This window comes from Sinohyriopsis cumingii, unplaced genomic scaffold, assembly GCF_028554795.1.
Source record: "Sinohyriopsis cumingii isolate HCF-2022 unplaced genomic scaffold, ASM2855479v2 utg000088l, whole genome shotgun sequence".
NCBI classification, from domain to species: Eukaryota; Metazoa; Mollusca; class Bivalvia; order Unionida; family Unionidae; genus Sinohyriopsis; species Sinohyriopsis cumingii.
Window position 1 is genome coordinate 457,429 of NW_028315869.1, and position 25,237 is coordinate 482,665.

General features: G+C 41.5%; 1 protein-coding gene across 3 annotated transcripts in view; it reads left to right on the forward strand.

Annotated features, from left to right (window-relative positions):
* The window catches only part of LOC149774888 (uncharacterized), a 59,314-nt gene that overhangs the window by 12,270 nt on the left and 21,807 nt on the right, over positions 1-25,237 (forward strand). Inside the window, exon 1 of one of the 3 annotated variants that reach the window (XM_089944639.1) lies at positions 3,228-3,472. The exons of the other annotated variants lie outside the window; for them this stretch is intronic. The gene's annotated coding sequence lies outside the window, so the exon portion shown is untranslated. Of the gene's footprint in view, positions 1-3,227; positions 3,473-25,237 lie in introns of those variants that run through there. 3 annotated transcript variants of the gene reach the window in all.

Sequence of the window (25,237 nt, forward strand, 5' to 3'; positions counted from 1 at the left end):
GAGTGTGGTCCTGGGCATGTTGAAATAAGGGCAGATAGAGTGTGGTCCTGGGCATGTTGAAATAAGGGCAGATAGTGTGTGGTCCTGTGCATGTTGAAATAAGGGCAGATACGGTGTGGTCCTGGGCATGTTGAAATAAGGGCAGATAGTGTGTGGTCCTGGGCATTAATTGGTAAAGTGAGAAGGAAAATGATGTGATGGTTGTGGTATACATCTGTTGTGAACATAAATGTATGGTTTTGTTTGTGGCATATAAAATTATAGAAATCTTGCTATCAACATTGTGTGTGTGTGTATGAGAGAGAGAGAGAGAGAGAGAGAGAGTGGGGGTGTGTGATTATGACTATTCTTAGCATTGCGATGAATATAAAATAACTTCATAAGCTTGTTGAGAATGCAAGGAATTGCATAAATATAAGATTTTCCAGTTTTATAATAACTGGAAACGACGGCTTGAGGACCTCCAATATTTTCATCTATTGGAAGGAAACAGAAGTCAATAAAAAAAAAGTATTGATGTGATGAGATAACCATTTTGATATGGATAAAAAAAGAAGTTTGGTTTAGCCATTTCCCTGAACAAGAAAATTAATTATGTATAATCATCCACATGTAGATGTTTTCACCAATCTCTCTCTCTCTCTCTCTCTCTCTCTCTCTCTCTCTCTCTCTCTCACACACACACACACACACACAGTAACATATTTATCATTCGTTAAACAAGGCAGCTGCTTAAGGTGGTTAAATTCAAGGGCGGTAAATTTTAAAGTATGCAAATCTGACTTCATTCAAAACTGTATTTATTTTGTACAAACAGAATGTTCTAGTTAAATGCTTCTATTATTTAAGATTTAAGGGGGCAAAGGCCTTTCAACGCTCTAGTTTTAAGGCTTTGTGTCTCTCTTCTTGTTGTTGTTTTTGTGTGTGTGTGTGTGTGGAGGGGGCAATTCTGACATTGCCGAGAGGCGGCAACATTAAATCCATCACTGCACACACACACACACACACACACACACACACACCAAGCACCTCTTCCTTTACAATCAGAAATAATGACCATGTTAGGATTGAATTATCTTGTAATTTTACGAAATGTAATTTTTATTGTTTTAACTCCATATTGTATAGTTTTAATATAAATATGTATTTGAGGTTAAATACGGTAGTACAATTTACATTGTACCAATATACGTTACAGAGTTTCTCGCTATTATACATTACTGAATCAAGTAATATTTACACAGACCAGATGCCACTTGAAGGAAGTTGCCTGTTTGGCTTCTCAGTACATGTATGCTAACGTTAGAAGTTAGATCATAGATAGTGAGAAGGTAGTAAATTCGAAATGAATCAGGCAGCAGAATTCTCGCCTTCAGCCTTGGGAAAATGAATTTATACGAAGCAGCTTTGTATTTTTCCGTAAGCTTCCGAAAACGAATTCGGCTTATTACCCCTAGCTCTGAAGATCTCGCCCAAGATCAGGGGTCTCAAACACGCGGACCGCAGGCCATATGCGACCCGCCAAGCCGTATCCGTGGCCCGCAAAATGACTGGTGTCACAAGGTGTCGTGACTTGTGTTTAGGCCATTGGGCCATCGAAAATGCCCTTATGCGGCCCTCAGAGTGGTTTGAGTTTCATACCCCTGCCCTGGACTTCATATAAAGCAACTGTCCGAACGTTCTGAAAAAGACTTATTACGAAGTTATGCTTTTTCCCATACAGGTAATAGAAAATACATTATTATATTGTATTATATTGTAAATGCATCTTTTAAGTATCGCAATGAGAAATTATGTCATTTATTCAATACTTTCTTCAACCGATTTGCGTCATTTTATTTTGGAACCTAATGTGTAATGGATTGCATAAACTTTACTAAGAATCTTTCTGTATCTGTAATCGTAGAATTTACTTGCCACGTTCGCTAAGCACCCAGCAATAAAGTCATGTATAAGCTATAATCTACCTGTCTTGGGAATATTACCGCGGCCTTGTGTTTGATCTCTAAAGATTGCCGCGGAGTTAGTTTTGAACTCTTACGCAAGGTTACCATGACCAGCCAGAGAGCGAAAACTTGAGTTGGCATAGGCGAAAGGTCGCGTCACTTAACAAAGGCTTGCTGTTATCACACCTAGTTAAACGTTAGTTCAATAGGAAAGTCCGTAAGTATCTTCTTTTCCGTCCCCACGTTGACAAACAGCGCGAGGGAAATTGTCCTCTAAGCTTGATTGGATCGGTCCACAGCGATATCCAATAAAAATTTAGATAGAAGGCGTGATTACAATTCAGACCTGAATATACTTTCCGAAACCGTAAGAGTAATTTAGTATTTGCCTTGAAGATCAATAGGGTTTACTCCGAGAAAGAATCCCTCGTAATCTGGCGGCCGACCAGAGATATACAAAAATAACAAATTAACCAAAAAAATCGAAGTGCCGCGTAAATCCATAATATATAAGAGAAATACTTTTAAATTATAGGGACAAAACAGGGCTATGGCAATTATAAATAAGTAAAAGTTATGGTTGGATTAGAGAGGAAGTAACAAAAAAGATAAAATGCAGAGTAGAGCAGGACAACTGGGGATAAACTGGACAAAAACTTGGAAAAACTTGGAAAAGATAAGATCTGTAAAAACACAAAGCATTATTTTTAAATATCTGCATAACGCCTGGCTTACAGGCGAAGAAGCACTCAAACGGCGTATGATCAGGATAATGCCGAAATGCCCTTTATGTAAAACAGCAAACTTCACCAAACTACATACGATTGCCCAATGCGATAAAACAAAAAACAATAGGATAGTGCTAATAATAGAGAAAATTTTTTTAAAAAATATAAGTATAATAAAAACAATATTTTATATATGGATGTAGACTATGAAAACAAAATTGTCTTATAAATAATAGACTACATAGTAATAACAATGATATCATGTGGCCAGGTGATACAATTTTTTAAATAATATATGTATTATACAAAAACTGAACACCTATTACAATACGAAACCAATACTTCTTACTACAAACATATATGTAGTTTTAGTTTGAGACAACACAATTTTTGTTAGATGGGGGGAGATGGAGGAGGGACTCGGCAATACCGACCAGTGTGGGGACGCGTAACGCAAATGCGAGCTGAAGCCCTGCCTCCGTCTCTCACCCCAGAGTGTCCATATTTCAAAGTCAGGCGAGCTTAATTTTAAAAAAATTGAAAAAATAAAAAGGAAAAAAAAATGTATTACATGTTTTCTTTGAAGTTTAAATTTTAAAATTTTATAATCATCACCTCTTTTTTATTTTTTATTGAGCCATATAGAGTAAGGGATACAGGGAACCCCCGTGTGGGTGAAGTTAGTTGCATAGACGTCGCAGGGCTAAGTCACAGGGCGCTACGCGAAGTGGACAGGCCTGCGAAATAGTGACAGAAAAAACCCACACGGAGGAAATTTACAAACAGAACAAAAACAAGGTATAAAAATAGATATTATAATTAAAAATGTAATAATACTAATCTAGAACTAATACCAAATATACATGGAAATTTCTTTAGTCTTTTGGAAATTTTATTTACACTTTCAAAAAATAAAGATGAGAGCTATATTCCGCTAAAGGAGAAACTTTCAGAAATAAAGAAAAATGTGGATCCTTCCCCGGATAAAGCCTCTCATTCTAAATTAAAGAAAAAGCGAGAAAAGACACACAATGATCACTCAATTAAAACAATAAGTTTCTTTTAAAAATTATTATATATTGCACCGTTTTCTCGACCAAATTTCAAACAACTCAATTATAATATATTTAAATAAAAATTTAATTATTACTAAACAACCATTTTAAACTATATGAGATGACAACTGGGGAAAAATCTGATTATGACTGCCGTCCCAACAAAGAAACGTATAGCACACATACAATATAGAAAACACATATAGCATACACGGGACTTAGGGATCTCTGGCAAAGATCACCAAACATACTAGGGAAGGAACTTCGACACTGGGATTATAACCCAGTGTCGGATGAACAACCTTATAAATCACACTAGGGATTAAATACCCCATCAAAAAATCTAATACAAAAAAATTATAATAAATTTTTGATCAAAATTTTATGATAAATAATACAAACACACATACCTTTAGGGGATTAAAAAAAAACTTTTTTTAAATTTTAAAATGGGGGGATCTGTCTGGTGCCCCCCCCCCCCAAAAAAAGTAATCTGGCGGCAAAACTTAGAAGTAGATTCTAAAGAAAGACAAAGCTTCGTAAAGGTCAGTAAGTTATTTGCTCGATTTTGCAGAATATTACGGCATCATAATTGTAATTATTGGTAGTATGTACACTTAATTACTATGACTGTTTAGTATGTAGAATTACCTTTGTAGTGTTTCATTTACATACATATTTAAGACATGGACTTGAGCCTTACGTAGAGAATTATTAGATGAGAGACGAAATTATGTAAATTGTTAGCTTGTAGTCAGAATTAATTTTGTAATCCGCTAGTTGGTTACTTCGTAGTAAATCAGTGCATTTATTAATGCGTTATGTTAGAATTTACACATGCTTGAATTGTGAATTTTTAAACATAGTTTATGTATGTAAGATTAGTTACTATGGACGTATGCATATATTAGATCATGAATATTTGAATATTTGCGTACTTTGTAGGAGTTGTAAGGTAAAGAAATGCGTCTGATTATTGTGATATTGTTTAGTATAACGAGAATAGGATTATGTAAGGATGTGACGGAATTTATTGGTGTATGTATAATAAGTAATTGATACCGTGCTGTATTATGATGTTTGTTTTAACATTATAACGTATGGGTATCTCGATGTGAATGAATGCGTGACCGAAGAAATTTAATAGCCGTTATCTGATGATAAGCTTTGTGTATTGTGAGATGATAGGGCTAAGTAAAACGATTTTACCGTACTTGTGTTTACACAGGAAGCATTTTAGGGGACAGAACTTCCGGTTCCATTGGGTCGCAAATCTTCAGAAGTTTGAGACGGAATTGATACTGTAGCCGAGACACTCGAAATCGACAGAAGTGTAGTCGTGGGGAGAAAGAGGAGGAGAAGGATTCTTGAGAATGTCGAGGAGGAGGAGGAGAAGGAATTTGGAGAAAGGTCGGGAGGAAAACAAGGAATTGGGGTTGGAAGAGAAGGAATTGGAAGAGAGGTCGGGAAGAATTGGAGAAGAAATTGGGAGAAAAAAGAGAAAGAAAGGATACAACATATGACTAGAAATACAAGGACAGGTGGAAATCAATCTCACACTGCTAATCGAATAACGCAATAGGCTTATTAAAGTAGAGGCCGACCGAAACTAAATTTCTGGTTTCGGCCGAAAACGAAACCAGACCGAAAGTTATAAACTGACTTTTGGCAGAAACCGAAGCCGAAACCGAAAGTTTAACGACACCTTCGGCCGAAACCGAAACCGAAAGATAAGCCGAAGTTGCCGAACACAAGATTTATTAAACAGACCTTTGTCATGATGCAATGCTACACTTCAACAACTGAGTAGGGTAACATGTCGACAACGATCAAGTCCATGATGCACTTATCAATTCGCTGAACTGCAACGTGGTCATCAGGCCAGACCATTCTGCTCTCGACCATTGGTGTCAAGGACGTCTGCACAAAATTCGGTAATGCATGTTTAGTCGCTTTCTCTTCCATCATCATCTTTTCGAGGCACGCTCTGCTCCGTCGTTTATGGACCTCTTGAGATACGTACCATGGAGCTCCTTGTGGCAGCTGGCCAGATGACCTTTCAAGCCTGAAACTGTCTGAAGTCTTGGTTTATCGCTGCCAAGTGATAACAGTTTGTTGCATTCTTTGCACTGCGCCTTGCTTGCATCAGAATCGATTTTTGTGAAGTAATCCCACACTGCATTTTTCGACATTCTTTGCGGTGATTAACTAATCCGTTTATTATTAACTTCAATTTTCTACTTCACACAGATTAATTCGCTACAGCTTAACTAACTGAAATTATCAATATTGTCAGACTTCGAAATCTCTGTATTCAACACGCGAGTAGACTGAAATGCAACAGTGCCTAGAATTGCCTAGCGCCGACTGACCGGCCGACAAACAGAGTAATAGACGCAGCACTGGCGTTGCATTCTGAGAGTTAAAATAGATTTTCGGCTGATGACCGAAAGTTAATATCAGTTTCGGCCGAAACCGAAAGCAAACCGAAAGCTAACTTTTTGGTTTCGGCCGAAACAGAAACTATGCCGAAAGAGGCCATTTGCCAACTTTCGGCGCCGAAACCGAAACCGAATTTCGGTCGACCTCTATATTAAAGGGTCGTTCAGAAGGAGTGTAGTTGGAAATATGAGTCATTTGATTATTGTTATTAAATTGTTATTCTTTGAATTGCAACCTTTCTTGTATATTTAACCATCAGACCGTGGACATTTCTGACTTGGGGCTCGGATCATTACATCTACCTTTCACGAAATTTAACTTCCAACAAAATAGAACCTGTGTGGGACTTTTATAATAGTTTAAATAAAATATTAGGAGCACCGCACCCCAACGATATAGTTCGTTACATTAATATTGTAGAAATGATTTCGCTACTAACTTAATGCTCAATTAAGTTAGAATGGTGTGTGTGTGTGTGTGTGTGTGAGAGAGAGAGAGAGAGAGATTTGGATATTTAACGTTTCGTTAACAAATATTAATTCATATCGCTACGATGTCTGCAGTGTGGCAGTTTATAGTGATATCTAGCACTGGGGCATCATGCCGCAGACATGTAGCATGATGTCCCACCCAGTCACATTATCCTGACAACAGGCTGACCAGTCCTAACACTAACCTCTTAATGCTGAGCGCCAAGCGAGGCAGGTGCTTATACCATTTTAACAAGTCTTAGTTGTTACGCGGCCGGGGTTTGAACCAGCGATCTCCCGCATCCGATTGGGACGCTCTAAGCACCTTTGTCACCGGATCGGTCTAATTTAGAAATAAAATATCTTTAAAGTTACAAAACATGATAGTTCGGAATTAAAGGTCTAACATTCAAGTTATTGCTTGTTCTACAAACAGTTTTGGTATTCGTTTCAAACATTGAATTATCAAGTATTTTGACTTTAGTTATTTCATTCGACATTTACTTATTCACTGTATATCCCAAATGACAGAAATCCCAGAGTTTTATGGAATTGGTAAGCTATGTATAATAATAATTGTGCATGCATTCCTATTTCTAAAATGTACAACTTCATGTGTATAACTCTCCATACCAAGTGCTGTGTGATTTCATTAATGACTGTTTCCAGACTTTTTACAGACTTACGTCTTTTCTTTTACAATTCGAACCCGTTCTCTCTCTCCCTCTCTCTCTCTCTGCATCCCAATGCTGTCAAATAATCTGATCTTCATCACTAGGAGTGATACCTCAATAAGAGGGAGGGGTGGACTTTAATCCCTCTATCCATCTAAGAGTACCCATCAATAAATTCAGGATGATGAAGAGAACTTTACCATAAATGGTCATCACAATGTGGTGAAACCACCAGTCAAATCTCTTCATAACAAGTCACGAGGAAAACCTTTCCATAACAACTGTATTTCATTCAGTATGCCCACTAGGTCAAAGCATTTTGCACGATATCTTTTGTGTCATTGTCGTCGTCATCTTCGTCGTCGACTTTTCTAAGTATCATGCATGTGTCCTAATACATTTTACCGAGTTATTACATAGCTTCCATATAAAGGAAGCTTACGCAAAGGTTTTTCTTAGACGTCCGAAATTTTCCTACGGATTTCTTTGTGAAAAGCTCTTGCGAAATGGCGCGAGATTTCTTACACTTAAAAACACGATAATGTTGAGCGTAGAGTTGCTTGATGAAACATTACCGATGTCCTAGAGATGGGTCCATAAATGTGCTTTATGCCAAAAACATCAGGTCAGGAAGTATATCTGTACCAAGGTTAATATCGGTTATTTTTTTGAGTGGTTTTGAACTACAGCTCCAAACAAATACCATGACCATTGTGTTACGTACTTGTAAAAGTGTTCCAATTTTCATACAGCTCATTGCACGAGTTTCAGAGTTGCAAGCAGCACACAAATAGTAAATGTAACCTTGATCTGTGGCCTTTACCTTCAAGAAAAGACGGCAACAATCCGACTAATTTACAGAACATAATCCAGCAGATATGATAGTTACAGTAAACTCTTCCTAGCAGAACAATATTAGAAGGTTTTGTTCACAATTGTACAAGAATCAATGGACACTGATTCCGGGTTATCACGGGTTGTCACTGGTAGAGCTTTCACACTAGATTCTTGCATGGATAAACATAAAATTCATTGTAATTCAAAGTGAGATGCAGAATAAAGCTTTAGAATTATGTAAATGACATTGCATATTGTCACGCTTCCAATCTATGCATCAAGGGGTATGGCCTGACCCAAGGGCAAATGGTTCAATACTGTAAATGTGTATTTCTCTTTTCATATCCAGTTAGTGTAAATGTGATCATATGATCTGAATATGGATTGTTTCCAAGTTACGAGTCAAGGACAAGCCACTTTCTTCAGGGGCATGGGTCAGGACATGGCGTTGGATGTGCAAGTACACATATCCTCCTGCGTCCATTAAATGTATACCGAGCCGTAAGATGAACACCCTGAATAGTTTCCAAGTTGAAAGCCAGGGTAAAGTTCACAACTCCACAGACACAGCCCAGGATCGATGATATATGCCTTGTATTACTTTGTCTTGCCCTTAAAACCTAAAGTATGTGTATGTAACAGGATTTGACCTGAATGGATGCTTGGATTAAATGACAACGCAACACAATGTGATGAAAGATGGAAGTTTATGAAATGAATTAATAAAAATATGTACAAATACAATGCGATTCTTTCATGCTCTAAACACACGACTCATTCAGTTACTTTACACCAACATTCACAAATGGCAAAACAAAAATGTGATTCATATAATCATGTAATGAAAGCAAGATTGATATAATCTCATGTAATGAAAGCAAGATTCTTATAATCTCATGTAATTAAAGTAACTCAGTTGTACTCAGTTGAAACACACCATATGTTCCATGTACTCAGTTGAAACAATATAACTGAATCAAACATGACCAATTGTGATCAACATAATTATACCAAACATACGACTCGTGACTCAAGTCATTTCTACAGTAGTAGTGAATAGGGATACCCTAGCCTCAATGGGAATTAGCATTACAGGACACCCTGGGACAATCTAGCCTCAATGGAAATTTAACATGGGAAAAAATCGTGGGTCAGTCTAGCCTCAAGGGGAATTGAAAATGGAACAGGGTCGGGAGCCTATTTTAATAGGGTCCCGACCTGATGGGTCTATGGAAAGGGAACATACGAAAATTGAAACAGGGAGGGGTCTCTATTTTTTTTTAACAAAAAAAAAATAAAAAAATGGGGTAGGCAATTGAAAGTAGATCTCTTTTCGAGAAATGTGGGTGGCCCTGAAAACTGCCTTTGGGTTTCTTCTTCTTCTTCTAATTTCTTCTATTTCTCCACTAGCTTCTTATTTTCTGTCCTACACTTTTTCTCTTCTTTTCTTTTTTTTCTTCCTTCTTTTTTTTCTTCTTTCTTCTTCTCCTCCTATTCTTTCTTCCTCTTCTCATTTTATTCTTCTTTTTCAATTTTTTCGTTCCATACTCTCATCATTGTCCTTTCCTCTTCATCCTCCTTCTCCTCCTTTATTTCTTTCATCAGAGCACTGATCATTTCCTTTACTTTTCTTAAGTTGTTAATCTCCATCTTCACTCGATGGGGGCTATAAGAATCCTCGTTTAACCTCACTAACATTTGCTCCATCATACCCAAATTGTCCAGGACGTCTTGCAATGTTTTCATTTTATCAAGCTGGTTCGAAGCCATCTTCTTTTTTATTCTTTGCAGAATGGTGTGCATGACGAACGTTGTGGGTTCTTATAATTAAAGTGCGGACGTGAAGGAAAACATCCCCCTAAGTTAGTTAGTTAGTTAGTTGGATTATAGTGGTTTTCGTTCTTTTGAACATGTACTACTTTTTTATTCACGCACTGCGTGATTTTTAATTACTCCTGGGGGAAGGAAAAGGAGCCTCATCCCCCAGGCTTTTATGTACTCAAAGAGTACTTTTTAATTTAGCCACTCAGGTGTAGGACTAACTAGTCCTTAACAACCTGACTGAAAGGCTAATAGACATGAGTGGGAATAGTCACACCACACACTCGTGTTTCTTAGTTGGATTGAAATGCCCCAGGTGTCAAACCAAGCAGTATGTGACTCCCGCCACGATTGGTCGGCAGCGATGACGTCACATTAGGACACCCGGTCTTGTGGCATTGACGAAGTGGCCCGCTTTTTTGATATCATCAATTGCCTTTCCCAGTCCGATATTCCGGTAGACAGAGCCTTCCTTTTTTCCACTCTGTTGAGGTGGTGCAGGTTCATCAGCTTCATCGCCGCTGGATGATGATACTTCCAGGGCCGCTGCCAGCGTGGAAGTTTCAAATTCTTCAGTGTCGTCTGCCAACATTGCCTGGATTTGGCTGAGTATGTTAGTAGAAATAGCTGTGGAAGACACAAAATTTATATTACCTAGATCATTACTTAAAACGCGCGGACGTGAAGGAAAACATCCCCTACCTTTCTCATTTCATATTATCTACTATTCACATACGCTAACCAACAATAAACTAACCCAAAATCTACCATCCACACACCCAAATCATTAAAATCAAATCCCAATAATCTACTATCCACACTAACCTATGCTAGCGCTTATTAACACACAATCATATACATAAACTCATACACTCACACTAGGAAAAAAGAGTCATTGTTTATATTCACACTACTCTACATACACACATTAGCAAATCGATTACTATTTCTTTTCTAGAGTATTGGGTAGCCCTGAAAAGGGCTGTTTGTTTTTTGAACTCCATGACACCTGGTTAATGATGGCACCTTCCAAGCCTGGCTCCACACACACATCTTCTTCCCCAGTCTCCTTTCACTCTTTTTGGGGGGAGAGCAGAGGCGGGATAAGTGGCTTCAGAATCCCAATCTTCTGTCTCTGGGATGCTGAAATTTCCTCTCTCCTTTTCTTCCTCTTCTTTGTTTCTTCTCTCCTCCTCTTCTTTGTTTCTTCTCTCCTCCTCTTTCATTCTTCCCTCTTCTACTAGGGCCTCTGCAGCCAGCTCATTCACTATACGCCTGGCATATTCCAGGTGTACATGAAGTTCAAGCAGTTTTGCTAGTCTGGTGTTCATTCTCTTCATCAATCAACAAGGGTAGCTAGACTGCCGAGCGAGTTTCAATTTATACTAAAAGCGCGGACGTGAAGGAAAACATCCCCCTAAAACAAAATTGATATTACCTAGATCATGACCAAACAACGTGCGGACCTAAAAGAAACACTCACTCACTTTTTTACTACCCATTACTATTTTAAAAATTTTCATTAAAAATAATATGCTATCCACATGCGCTGAGCAGCAATAAACAAACCCCAAATCTACTCTCCCCACACGTCAAACAGCAAAAAAACATGATCATAATCTACTATCCACAGAAACGTACGTGAGTGCTTACAAACACACAATCATATACACAAACACATACACTCACACCACAAAAGAGTCAGTGTTTATATTCACACTACTGTACATACACACATTGGCAAATGGATTGTTATTTCTTTTCTAGAGTATTGGGTAGCCCTGAAAAGGGCTGTTTTTTTGTTTGCTGTGGCAATCATTTAGTTTCTAAGAATGCGATGTCCTCTGACGATAGACTTTCTGGCGATAGGTCTGCTTCTTCGGAAAGAGAAGAAGAATTCTTTGGTGTCGATACGATAATCGACAAAGCCTCTGTCAGGTTCAGGTTGCTGCTGCTGCTGCTGCTGTTGCTGCTCTCTCTGCTGTTTCTGAAGTCTGTACTTCTCTGTCCATTCTTCTTTCTCCCTGTTCACTTCTTCTCTGAAGAGTTCTTCTATCAGGTCTTCAGTGACTTTTAACATTCTCACATTCTCTATCTCTTCTGGCTTCGGTATCAGACTGTGTCTGACCCTATGCAAATTCACGTAGGCTTCGTTTTGCTTAGCTAGTTTGGAGCACATCTTCGTAGGAGGATGAGTCGACAATGGATGGTTAGACTGGAGGCTACCCTCGGCTTTAAAGTCAACGGCGCGGACGTGAAGGAAAACATCTCTCCACGGTTTTCGAGCTGCAACGTTCAATGAGTGTCATGAGAGGGATAGTAAGAAGTCAAAGAGCATGAATCAAAATTCCTATAGCCAAACAAAAGACAAAGGCATTTTTTTCAAAACACAACATTTTTTATTCAAAATCACTTAACACTAACAAACAACTCTAACATTTTTAATAATAATTCAACAATATAACATCAAACATTTTTTTTCAAATCTCAAATTTTTTTTCAATTAACACTCTACTTTAAACAGGGCTGACAACGTTGTGAATGAAATTGTGATTTCCACTGTTGGAAGTCATTAGGCCATTGATGGACACTACGTTTCCTAGCTTGAGATAAAAGATAAGCATAATGGTCACAAAACCATCGATCTACTTTCACATCATTTCTAGAAGAAGAACGAGGATCAAAATGAGTCACTAAATGTTCTAAGGAATAGCCCAGGCTGCGATGATGCAGAAAATACACGCAATATTGTCCACACACCAAGGAATCTGTGCCTTGTAATTTCACATTATTGAATCGGGTGGTCTGAGCATTTCTTCTCATAAAGTCAATGATATCGTCTTCCAAAGGGGGCAATCCGTACGAATCGAAATATTCCACACATCCTTCTTGAGGAAAGTAAACGGCTACCCAGTGGGTTCCTGGGAGATAAATGTCGTCCGTGTTGATCACATAAGCTTAATGGTCTTGAGGTTTGCGATGAGGGAGTTCATCTTTAGCACAGACGACAGGATTCCAAGAAGCCGTGTACGAGCTGTGGTTCAAAAGGTAATAAAGTTCCCAGGTATCCATTGATTTGTGTGGGTTTTTTCTTCTTCACAGGTAATAATAAGTGATCAATTCGATCCTGACTTTTTGGTTGAAAATGTGTGACAAATAACCGTTTCTTCGCTTCGTCTCCCCACTCTGATTCAGGAAAGCTTCCATACGATGAATCTCTTGAGTGGTTAATGGTGGACAAGAATGTTCACGCAAGTCTTTATACCACTGATGCAACACGACTTCGTCCGAGATGAGACTCCAAGTTTCGTCCAGATACTCGTCCAATTTTTCTTCTTGACTCAGCATCAGGCATTTATTGTGTTGAATTTGACTGGGATGATCGTTTAGACATCCATAGCAATCTTTCTTGATCAATTCCGTCATTTTTTTGACCAAGTGTTTGGCAAAACATGAGACTAAATGGGCTTCTTGTTCTGGCCATCTCGACTTCATCATGATAACTTCTTCGTCTTTGTCTTGGGATTCTCCTTCCACGGTCTCCTCACATTCCATCTCCAAAGTTTCTCCACTAGGTAAAGAGGGATAACAGTCTTCTATGGCTTCTAATAATCTAGAATGACTTCTCTCAAACTGTTGATTTCTATCGTATTGTCAAATTCTGCATACAGGATGACGTTCGCCGTCTCTTCCAGCTCTTTTGCAAACTGAAGTTCCAGACGAATCTGGCCAGATTTTATAGGGTGGAAATGTCCCTCGTCGCTGCCTTGGTCTGGAGTGAAATCAAATGCCCACAAAGCATAGCCTCCTGCGTAATCGTCGTACGTAATGCCGTGACTGGTGTTGGTCCCTAACTGTCCAGTGGCTTCGTACAGGGACAAGTACGATCTCAAGTAATTCATCTTTGTGGGATCAAAGTCCGGTTCGAAAGGTCGGGTACACAAGATCTTGCCATCGCGACTGACTTCGATTTTCTTCACGTCGAAGTGTTGAAACCGGAAAGGATTTTCAGCGAAGGCTCCGTTGAAGGCTGAATTCAGGACCATACCAAGGATTAAACGCTTGGGTAACTGTCCTTGAAACAGATGATCTTCAATCATGGAATGATGGTTACGGGGAATGGTGAACGTTTTCACTTCCACGCGTCGTATGGGATACTTGGCAGTCGTTCTGCTCAACATCTGACTGATGTCGTTTCCCACTTTAGGTAACACTTCCACACGTCGTACGTAGAGTTTGACCTCCTCGGTTTTGCTTTTCGGATTGCCACTAGTATTATCAGCCAACAAATGGAAAGCGGCACTGCTACGATTCAGTCTCAAGCGGACATTTACACCGTTCAGCAAATATTTCTCTTGCAACCACATGTCCAAATGCAAACGATCCATCAGTTCTAAACTCTTCTAATTTAAGATTTTGCTTTCTCTTTCCTCAAAGCCGCTATTGCTTCCATCTATTTTGTCGAACTTGTTCGCTTCGTCAGGTTCCCATAACACACAGGCATTGAGATGAGTATTCCTGGCGTCTATTCCGTACGTCAAGAGATTTTCCAGGTAGGCACGGTAAGGGTAAGTATCCATGCTGCTGCTGACCAGTTTGTTATTCAAGTACAAGTCCACTGAGCTGAACAAGGAATGCATAAAATTGTTGACGGGAGCTATATTCTCACCGTCTTCTACTCCATCATTATCCTTATCTAGAACTTTGACTTTCACGTACAAGTAACTGCTATTCAGATCGATGTAATCTTCGGGCTGTCCTTTGATTTCAAACTCGATGGGAACGGAATCTGTCAATGAGGAGAAGGGGTGAAATTCCACCCATTGGGATTCTTGCATCGTCATCATGGTGGGGGGCATGGCAAACAGATCCAGTTCCGACTTAGAACAGGCGCAAGACTCTCGGTGCATCATTTTTTTCTGTTTCTCAATAATCGAAAACGTCTAAGTCTCGAACAGTTCTTATTTTCTTTGTCTTTCTAGCTTTAGACGTGTGAAGTCTGGTGAAAGGGTGTTTTCTACGTCGTCTCTTTCTGCCTTGTCCTTGCTGAATGCCTGACTCGGTAGCATGCAGGGCATTTATAGGTGTTTCTAGTTGGCCCAAAAGGTCTTTGCCCGTTTGCAGCAAGACAGTTTTGCCTGCCCTCAAGAAGGATTCTTTAGGGTTTTGTTTGTCGATGATGACATTTTGGAGAAATTCTTTGCCTTGCGTCAATGCCGCATCTTTCAAGGCGTGCAATCCGTGTGTCACCATCGGTTTCAACACCGGGGACACCGAACGAAAGGCCGATTTCAACATATCTCCTAAACCGTGTCCTCGCTGTCGAGCAACCCCTCGGTACACTGGATACATGACTTACGAGTCGTGAGAGAACCGTTTTCGAAAATGGAGTTTCACCGTGACTTTTCCTTTGGTGAATGGAATATTTTGTCCTAAATCTCCTTTTATAGCAATGTTGACCGTGTCCAAATACGACTTGCTGACAGGCAAATAATGAAGATGTATAAATTCGCGGTGAACGTGATAAGTGTTTCCACCTTCCTCGTCAGTGTTCGTGGCAGAATTTACTTTGAAAGGAATGACGCGCAGTAACGGCACGGAGGTGTGTCCCACCACGTTGTACTCCACCACATCGGAGTACACAAAGATCAAATTGAGTCCCTGGTTCAGTTCTACCGGGAAACGAAAATACCTCGCAAAATGCCCGTCGTTGTCAATGTCTGCGATGTGAATCCTTTTGGTCTGCTTATCCGTGACCATATTGAGGTCTCCACCCAAAATGTGATACAGTTGAGGGCAAAATTTAATACGTATACTTTTTTCCTCACTTTCAAATTTAATGAGTAGACGATGAGACAGTTTGTGGTACTCAATGGAAACACGTTTTTTTAGTCCGGTCAGAACTTTGTCAAATGTTGCATAGAATTTGTCAGCGATTGCCTCCACCAGATGTTGACCACTAAAATCATGGCCTGAGTTAATTTTAAAGTGATAAACGTAAAAAGGAGAAGTGTCACTGCTGCTGCGGGGTAATGAGTCCTTCGCAAGAAATGATTTATGTTGATTAGTGGTCATCATGGTTTGCTGCACTGTTTGGTCCAGAATTTCGACGTCAAAAGTGTTTTGAGTTTCAGTGATGTTTTTGATTTGTGTTGGATAAATCATTTCTACCAAAGCTACTTCCCACTGGGCTTCGTGATCTAATGGGATGGCTTGAGGTAATCTGGCCGTGTAACAGCACAACGTGTTGTGGGGAAACACCTCCATGGAACTGTCAATGGGTAAGGTTAAGTAAAATTGGTTTTGGTGACTCATAATTCCAGAGTTCTGTGGCTCTCCGAGGGGTTACTGGACGTCAGAGGCGTGTCTCCGCCCAAAATGGGGCTGTTGTTGTTGTTGTTGGAGTGGTGACTGACACTGGTACTGGACACAAGGTTCCCGTTGTTACCGTTCGAGGAGAATTTCAGGGAGGGATTAGGAAGCAGGTAACCGATGCAACTGCTCAATAAAATGGTCCACAATTGTTTGTCTCCTTGTTGCAAACTCAAATTGGCAATGGCTGCCCCGATGACACAATACACCACGAAGATTTGCAGAAAAAGACGATTTGCGTTTTAGGCACACGTTCTCCACACCACACCCACAAGGGTTGTTTTTGTAAATCTTGCAGAGAAGAACTGGGTGAAGGAGTGGTAGCCGTAGTAGCTGCGTCTGTGTGAAAGGGCATGATGGTCACTTCTTTTTATAGTCAATGACTTGCGAAGCGTCGATCCAAGAATCAAAACTGGGTGGATATCCTTTCCAGCGTACTTTGACTTCTTTGACACGTCGTTTGCCCACTTTACGGGTTCTGCGTTCCAGAATGCTTTCGATGTCGTACACGTCGTCTTCTTTTTTGGTGACACGTTGTAACTCGGGCAAATAAAACGTTCCTTTGAGCACTTCTCCGTTCATGTCTTCTAATTTATAGACGGCAGGATCACGACCATGCACTCGTCCAGTGACACGAAACAATTCGGTCGTCCAGTTAGGTAAGTAACCTTTGTCGAAAGTGCGTTTGGTTTTGCCAGTGCGTACCCAATCTCCTACGGCCAACACTCCACTTTTCTTGGGGACAGCCCTCGTCGGGGACGTACCAAACATGCGCTCAAACACCAGCACTTCGTTCTCGGGAGTCACTTCTTGCGGGGCACGTCCGATGCTTCGATGGTAAGATTGGTTGTACGCTTGCACCAGGTACGGTAAGATGTCGAGGTGTGGTGATGCGTAAAATATTTCCACATGCGTTCTTTCAAAGTGCGTTGAAAACGTTCCACGATGCTGGCTTTGGTTTCGGGATTCTCGGTGGTAAAAAAATGAATGTCACGTTTCTTTAATTCTTTTCGGAAAGCTTGCTTCAGAAATTCGGTACCTTTGTCCGTTTGCCATCGAAGAGGGTGACGACCGCTTTGTTTCAACACCCGTTGCAGGGCTCGCACTAACTCACTGCTCGATTTGGAAGTCAAGGGCACGACCCAGGCAAATTTGGAAAAGACGTCGATGACACAAAACAAATATTTGTAGCCACGATTGTAGCTGGCCAAATGAGAGACATCGGCTAAATCGGCTTGCCATTGATGATCGATGCCTTCCTCTCGGGTGCGACTTCTGGAAAACTTGCGTCGAATGGGTTTGTGTAAAGTGTAAGTAGCTTGTTCTTGTAACCATCGTTGCACTTGAGGTAAAAGGAGACTTTTCAGTCGAGTTTTGGCAGCACGATACAATTTTTGAACTCCTGCGTAACCTGCAGGATGGGAGGGATCGTAGTAAATGCTGGCTAAGACGTTTTCCATTTGTTGGTTTGTGTGTTAATAAGGCACCCACTCTTGGAAGATGCTAATCTTTTTCTCAGGGGTAAATTCTTGGATTGCAATGATTTCCGTGTGCGACCAGCAATAGGTGTCGAAGAGGAGGATGTCTGAACAGGGGATATCGGTTCTTGTTTCACTTCTGTCTTCACTTTCTTTTTCTCTTGTGACGAAGAAGGGCTGGCCATCATCTTTTTAATCCATCCAATTCTGGATGTAGGTGGTGTTGTTAACTTGCGTACTTTTTCTGGTGGAGTTTGAAACCCTTTTTCTTCTTCTTCTCTTTTTTCTGTCTTGGTCACTGGTAGTGGTGGTTGTACTGGTGATGGTGCTGGACTTTTCATGAAGGTCTTAAAATCTTTCAGAGTGGGTAGAGCTGTTTCGTCTAAAGCTTTCTGGTGAAAGAGTTGCAGTCGTTGCAAGAGTTGACCGTACTTTTGCGATTTTTCTGTTTCGGACAAATCTTGTCGATCCATCAAGGACTGCAATTCGTGTTGTAACTGGGACATCTCGCTCAAATGAGGATTGGGAGGTAAATGCGGGGTGCGTTGTTCTTGCCAACGATGGTATTCCATCCATCGTTTGTAAGGCACTAAAGCTAGTTTTCGTCCATCCATGGGGTTGTCAGGGGTCGATTCTGAGATCTTGGGACTTCCGAGGGCCTTTTTATCTTGCTCCCACCAGTCCTCCCAACATGGTTCCCAAGACTCCTTTCAGTAAGGGACCTAACAAGAGGGGTAAAATGCCTCCACGTTGGACTAACATCTTCTTCTTTTGACGAAGGGGGATTTTCTTTTGAACCATTTGACGAAGAACGTGGCGATGTTTGCCTAAGCATTGTTTCTGGTGTTTGGACAAAGGGATCGTACCTTTCAAGACGTTCAATCAACATTCGCACACGGTATCGATGACCTCTTTGGAAGCTGATTGAATGAGTTTTTTTCGTAGGGGTGGAGAAGCTTTGGACAGGACAGATAACATGTCCCCATGTTTGACTAAACGAGGAGGCAGTCCTTTCCTTTTCTTTCCTTGGGGTTGTTTAGAAGAGGGATGTTTTCTGGAGGGTGACATCTTTGAGTCTTCAGCACCAAAAAACACTGATACACTACTTGGTCACACACCTTTTTTATACTGGAACGCGTCGCCACTGATTGTCTTTACGTCGTATCAACTTGAGGACAGGCATGACACGTCGTGCAGGGGTACGCAACGGACTAAATCGAGCCAGTTCTTGCTTGGACAAATCCAGTAAACTTTATAACATGCCCGATCTTTCTTGGACTTTGATTTTCGGAGAAGGTACATTGTGAGCAGCAGCCACTGCCACTAAATTGGAGGGTCCTGCCACAGGGGAAGTTCTTGGGGTCATCAACGGAGAAGTTCTTGGTGTGATCAACGTCTCCAAGTACTCTTCAGTTCTTGGTGTCATCCACGGAGAAGTGGATGAACTTGAGGATGCCGGACACGCGGTCACCGCCGTGGCAGGTCGTGGTTTGCGAGTGTAAGGTTGCGTCCTGGCCGAAGTGCCTCTCTTGCGACTAGTTTTCTTCTGTGGACTTTTCTTTTTCTGGGGACATTTTCTCTGTTTCTTTTTCTGGGGGCTTCTTTTCTTTTTCCGGGGTGGTGTCTGGTAAGAGGAGGGTCCCGACACTGGAGAAGTTCTCCTTGGGGACCTGGTCTTTTTCTTCTTCTTGGAGCTTCGTTTGACTTTTTTCTTGGGGAGAACTTTGGGGGCATTAGGATCCCATCTTAAGAGAGAGCGAATGATGACCCCTCCTAGAGTACCGCTCCCTCCAGGTTTCAAAATGATTTGTTTTTTGGTTTGAGTGTCGATGCGGGGATCGGCCAGTTGGGTCAAAGCGACTTTTGTTTCGATCAAAAAAGCGTTTGGTTTGATGAGGAATATGAATGATCCCTTGGAGTAATTGACGTGCCGTCACCGTGAACCATCGTAAGACTTCTTTGAGACTAGCTTCTAAGACACGAGCTCGTATTTGTGGATTTTTTCTTCGACTGATGCCATACAAGGCACGAATCAATTTGACGGGAAGATGCGACTGAAGGGACGTCATGTTGACGTTGTGTGAGACAGACGAAAAGGGTCTGAGGTTTTTATAGATTTTTTTGTGGAATGAAGTTAAGTCGAGGACGGAGACATGTACAGGACAGACCTTCCGTCTTGGCACCAGTGGTGAAACAAGTGGGTACGAAATCGCAAATCATCGGGGGTCGTAGGTTTCAAATCGACGAGTAAATAGGCGTGTGGAGTTTGAGTGGCATCGTCGTACGCCCGAGTCAGCCAAGGCGTCCCTAACTGTTTGTCTAAGACTTGCACTTGCGATTTATCATGAGGGCTTTTAAACAAGACCACGTAATGCGCATTGAGACTGATGGTGTGATCGGCTTTACTTTGTTGAAACAAATTTTGAGTGATGTAAACGACACTGGCATTACGATGATGCACTTTGCGCGTGAACCACAGTTTAATTTCTTCTTCGTCTTCTCCTAACATGTCGTCGAAAATGACCAAATGGGTTTGACGGGAGTCAGAGACGATGCCGTCGTCTTCTTTAGGAATGCCTTCCACAAATACGATGGAATCGCCTTGACTTTCTCGCAAGAGGCTGTACGCCGATTGCCACTCTTTGTAACACCACACGATGCGCTGAGGTGGTCGATCGATCAAATGATGTTTATGTTCGATCAAACGTTTGACGAATTCGGTTTTGCCTGAACCGCTAGGTCCAGCAATGAGCATGTTAAAGGGATGGCGAAGATACAAAGCCTCCCAACTGGCACGATCTAAGTGTTCGTCGATGACTTTGACAGTAGAGAAAGAGGGAGCAGAGACAGCAGAGGTAGCCATAGTGTTAGGAATGTCACTTGTGACACGAAAACAGACAAGACAAGAGTTTATATACTTTTTTCAGAACACGTTTATTGAATGTTTTAAACATGAACACGAAAGACAAAAATACATAAAAGCCAAAGGCTTAAGTACAACGATAAAAGGCACATGATAACCATCAACGTGGAATAAACACAAGAGTCTGTACAACATGTTTTGGGTAATGTTCTGACCAGTTCTATAGGGGGTAAGGTCACACAAGTGTCCTCCCGAAAGGGTTTTTCAGGCATGTCCACGACAGTCCTGTCCTGGGTGACGGGTTCTTCTGGTACTGTCACTAACACAGGTTGAAAAGAAACTTTTTTCCTTGAACAACTCTCGTGCATACTGGGCCACTTCTTGGGTCCAAGCCTCAAAACCCCCTTTTTTTCAGTCACGGACATCTGTCCAATGGGGGTGCAAGTCACAAGCTACACACACATCGTCATACACGTCTTGGGTAGCTAAAAGTTGACGAATCTTTTTTTCCTGTTGAGGTCGAGAAGTATCCAGATGAAAACGCAAGGCTTTGAGCAAAAGGAGTCTTTCGTGACCATTTAAGGCCATTGGGTTGGTAAGTACTGTTCGTAAAGAGTCCACAAGGAATCGGCTGGTAAACGAAATCCCAGAAAACAAGTCACTAAGACACCACTTGTCGACCCAAATTGAATGGATACAGTTCTTGTAATAATCGATGGTAATGATCCACGGTTTGAATATGGTCATTGAGTTCCTTCCACGGAATCTGTTCAATTACATGTGACATAAGCCGTGGCATGGCAGCCTGATTTTATAGTCTCTTTGTTTCGGAAGCAATTAAGGTACTTTCTAACTAGACATCTTCGTTCTCCAGTAGGGAATCTAAATCTTGCATACTGTAACCGAAACGTCAGAGTTTGTCTAGATGTTTCGTCTTCCGCTAAGCAGATTTTACGTAAAATATGTTGGTAATCCTTTAACTCGTCTTCCTCAATACGTTGCACTAGGTGAATCTCGAAGTAACCAAAATTACGAACGTTTAGTTCATTCACTAACTGAAAGTGTTCAACAAGGTCTGACCACTGAAACAATTTCTGACGAATCAGTCCTCTTATACCATTCAGGTACCAGTGGTTAAAGATCTGGTGACGTAACGGATGCAACTGTTCTTTACGTTTCACTTGTATTTTGACCAGTTCTAGCTAAATGTGTTCTCTCAACTCCACAGGCAACGCACGAATGTTCTCTTGTAAAGTATCCATGAATACGTCAGTCCGTACAATTCACAATCTTCTCCTAGAGCAAAAGTAAGCCACATAGTGAGTAATTTCTGAGCACTGCCATTCAGGGTAACGTCCAAGAATCTCACTGAACTCTTTTGATGTAAACGGTCTAGAGTGATATAATAGGACGAATGCACACTTGACCCAAAGAAATCTAACACACTGGTTGACTTTTTTCACTTTCCTCTTGTGAATTTCTCGGCACAAAAGTTCTACAGTCACCCATTGAGATTTCACTCTGTGAAGTCCCTGCCAAACGTCCTTGTAAATCTTCTCTTGCAGTTCTTTAGGTAATGATTCAATATCGTTTTTGAAATGAAGTTTAAATACCGGTCTCGGTGATGTCCAACATTTCACTCCTAGCCAATCTGGTTTCTTCTTCGTCAACGACATGGTAAGTTACTTCAATGTCTCGGTCCCACTAAGGGTAAGTAATGACAATTCGGTGACCATCGAGCATGTTCTACGTAGGCCGAATCTTGCGGTTCCCAGTGGTGAAGTGACAAACCGCAACTGAAGCACTTGACTTTATCCCCTTCGCCCAAGTAGAAAAAATCCGGCTCTGGCTAATTCTTCGGGGGTCGGGCCTCCCAGATACTTAGGCCATTTTCCTTTGAACGACTGAAGACGATTTTCAGAGTCGCAGTATTCCGACAAACGCACAGGAAACGAATATTCGTCTTTCACAGGTTCGTTTCGATGAGGGTTGGGTGACATGGACAGGAGTTTGCTCAGGGCTGGATGACATCCGTAGGGGGGTAGACGTGAAAGTGAACATCCACCTTTAAAACGAAACCCAGTAAAGTGTCCAAGAGGACAAGCGGCATCGCTTTCACATCCCTCAGGTTTGACACGCACAGCATCACTTTCCATGATAGTGGTAGCGAGAACAAAGTTAGCATGATGCTTTACGGCATCCCTAAGGTCACAGCGTACAGCATCGTTCCCATCGCAAGGATCACAATCGCATTCCACTTCAGAAGCCCGACACTTGAATTGTGCCTTTCTAAACTTGTTTTGTGTTTCTCTGAAAGTATTCATCTTGTTCGCTTGGTCTTGGTAGTCACAATGAACTATCGATCTTGCCTAGGGTTCCTTTTTATATACAGACCAATACCGACGTGTCCATACGGTAAGGTGAAATGAGTGGGAAGTCGCACTCGCTTCTGGTACACGATTTGATAGACTTTTTCCAAGGGTCTGCTGACGATGTGGTGAGTGGGTAAACGTACAATCTTATTGGGTTGATAGGTGGTCACTTTAAAAGTGTTCATCCTCTCCAGATTGCAAGGCTTCTTTCAATACCCGAAAGTTAACCACACGACTGGTACGATAATTCAGAGTCAATCCTTTCACTTTACACTTCGTGTGCACTTCTCCTTGTGGGTCCCGGTATTCGTAGCCGTAATTTTTGGGACCGCCACTGACGAAACTTAGAATCTTGTCGTCGGGATGCTCGTCTGTCCAGGCTCCTAAACGGTCTCCTTCGATGTCAGGATGCTGTTGACTCGGGTGATGGATGTAAATGTAACTGTCCGTGTCAAAGCACAGGACGCGTTCCCCTAACAGTTCTAAAGCTTCGTACAATTTTAAGCGAGCATGAGCTGTCACGTAAGCCGCAATGATGACATTTCCAAAAGGGTCGTCTTGTACAAAGTCCAGATCTTCTTCGTAATTGACCAAGATCAAATCCTCGCGAACGACGTCCACGTGTTTCATGAATTTGGTTTTGTCGTGAATCATCTGAAAGTAGCGGGAAGGTTCTGTCAAATATTCCGTCTTGGGTAAGCACGGACGTTGTGCCATTTTACCCCACAAGCAATTTAACATCACTTTGGCAAACGATCGCCTGCCTTCGTTTTTCTCGATGTGATCTAAAGTAATGCCTTCTTGTGCCCAGTATTTCTCTTTGAACTTTATTTGGTCTTCGGGAGTGTGAACCAGGATGGATAGCCACTGGCTTCTTGTTTCAGTTTCAAAAAGGTATCCACGTAGTCGGCGAAAATGCCTTTCTGCGTGGAGTCACCCTTGTGGTATTGTGGTGTCTTGGGAAAGTGGCAAATTTTGTACACTTCTAACAGTTGGTATCCCATGTCCAGAGCTTTGAACAATTCCACGCTGACCCACGTCCCCGTCAAGGCCCGTTCTTCCTGGGTGTGCTGACAAGGTTGGCCTTAGTTGCACGTTTCAGCACAAGTACGGCACAAAGGGAACATCAGTTTGCCTTGGCAATGGTGAGGTAACACGGGATGGTACAAGTCCGTGGGAGGCAAAACTTTACACTTGATCAGACCTTCGTATTGTCGAATGTTTTTCAGGTCGATGTGTTCCGTCAACAATTGTGGGTGTCTTACAGAAAAGCGACAATATTTGCACTCGTAGGGATACAGCGAACACACGTCCAAGTATTTCATTTCTTCTCCTTTCTCTTCGTCGGCTTGGTACAGCAAACAGGTGGCATTGGTCCTTCCTCCGTACAAACTATCCCTCGGGTTCAGCGGGTCCATGAACTGGTAACTTTCCACGAGGCGTTTAAACTCGGGATCGGTTTTCAAACGGTGATCGTACTCGTGTTCCCACATTTCCACCACTTGGTATCCTTCCTGTTCTAACTTTAGGCGTCGCTGACAAGTGGCCTGGTACAAGTCTTCCATGGTTCGTTGTAAAAACTGATTTTTAGTGTCGCGGTCAGTGTAACAGACGGGACATCCGTGAAATAAGCAACCATTAAACTCGTACACGATCTTGGGGTTTTCTATGTCCCAGCTATCGACCGAATGCGTTCCGATGGTCTTTTCACCTCCTCCTTTGCGGGCATGCTGAATCCATTTGTCTTCCTTGTCGCACAAGTAATGTAACCAACGTAGGGCTTTGACCGAGTATTGACGTTTGACATAGTTGGTCGTTTGAGGACTGATGACAGCCACGATGTTTTCAGGCATGAATCGTTGCCGGTACACTAAGGAACACGCTTTGGCAATGGTGCAAGCTTCTTTCAAAGGATCGACCCCTCCGTGTTCCATGAACAGTTCTCGAAATTTTCCACAGCATCGCCGTAAAATGTCCACGTCGGAACGACAATACTTTAGCATTTCTTCCTGAAAGTCGAAAGGGTCGGAGGCGTGAGCCTGGTACCAAGCGTAGAAAGCTTCTCGTTGTTCGGTACGCATGTTGTCGGGGTCGTAATAGTGAACCTCAGGCAAATGGTGTAGAACGGCGTGTTGATTATCTTCCGTATTGAAAAGGTGTGGAAAGTACCCTTTAGCCA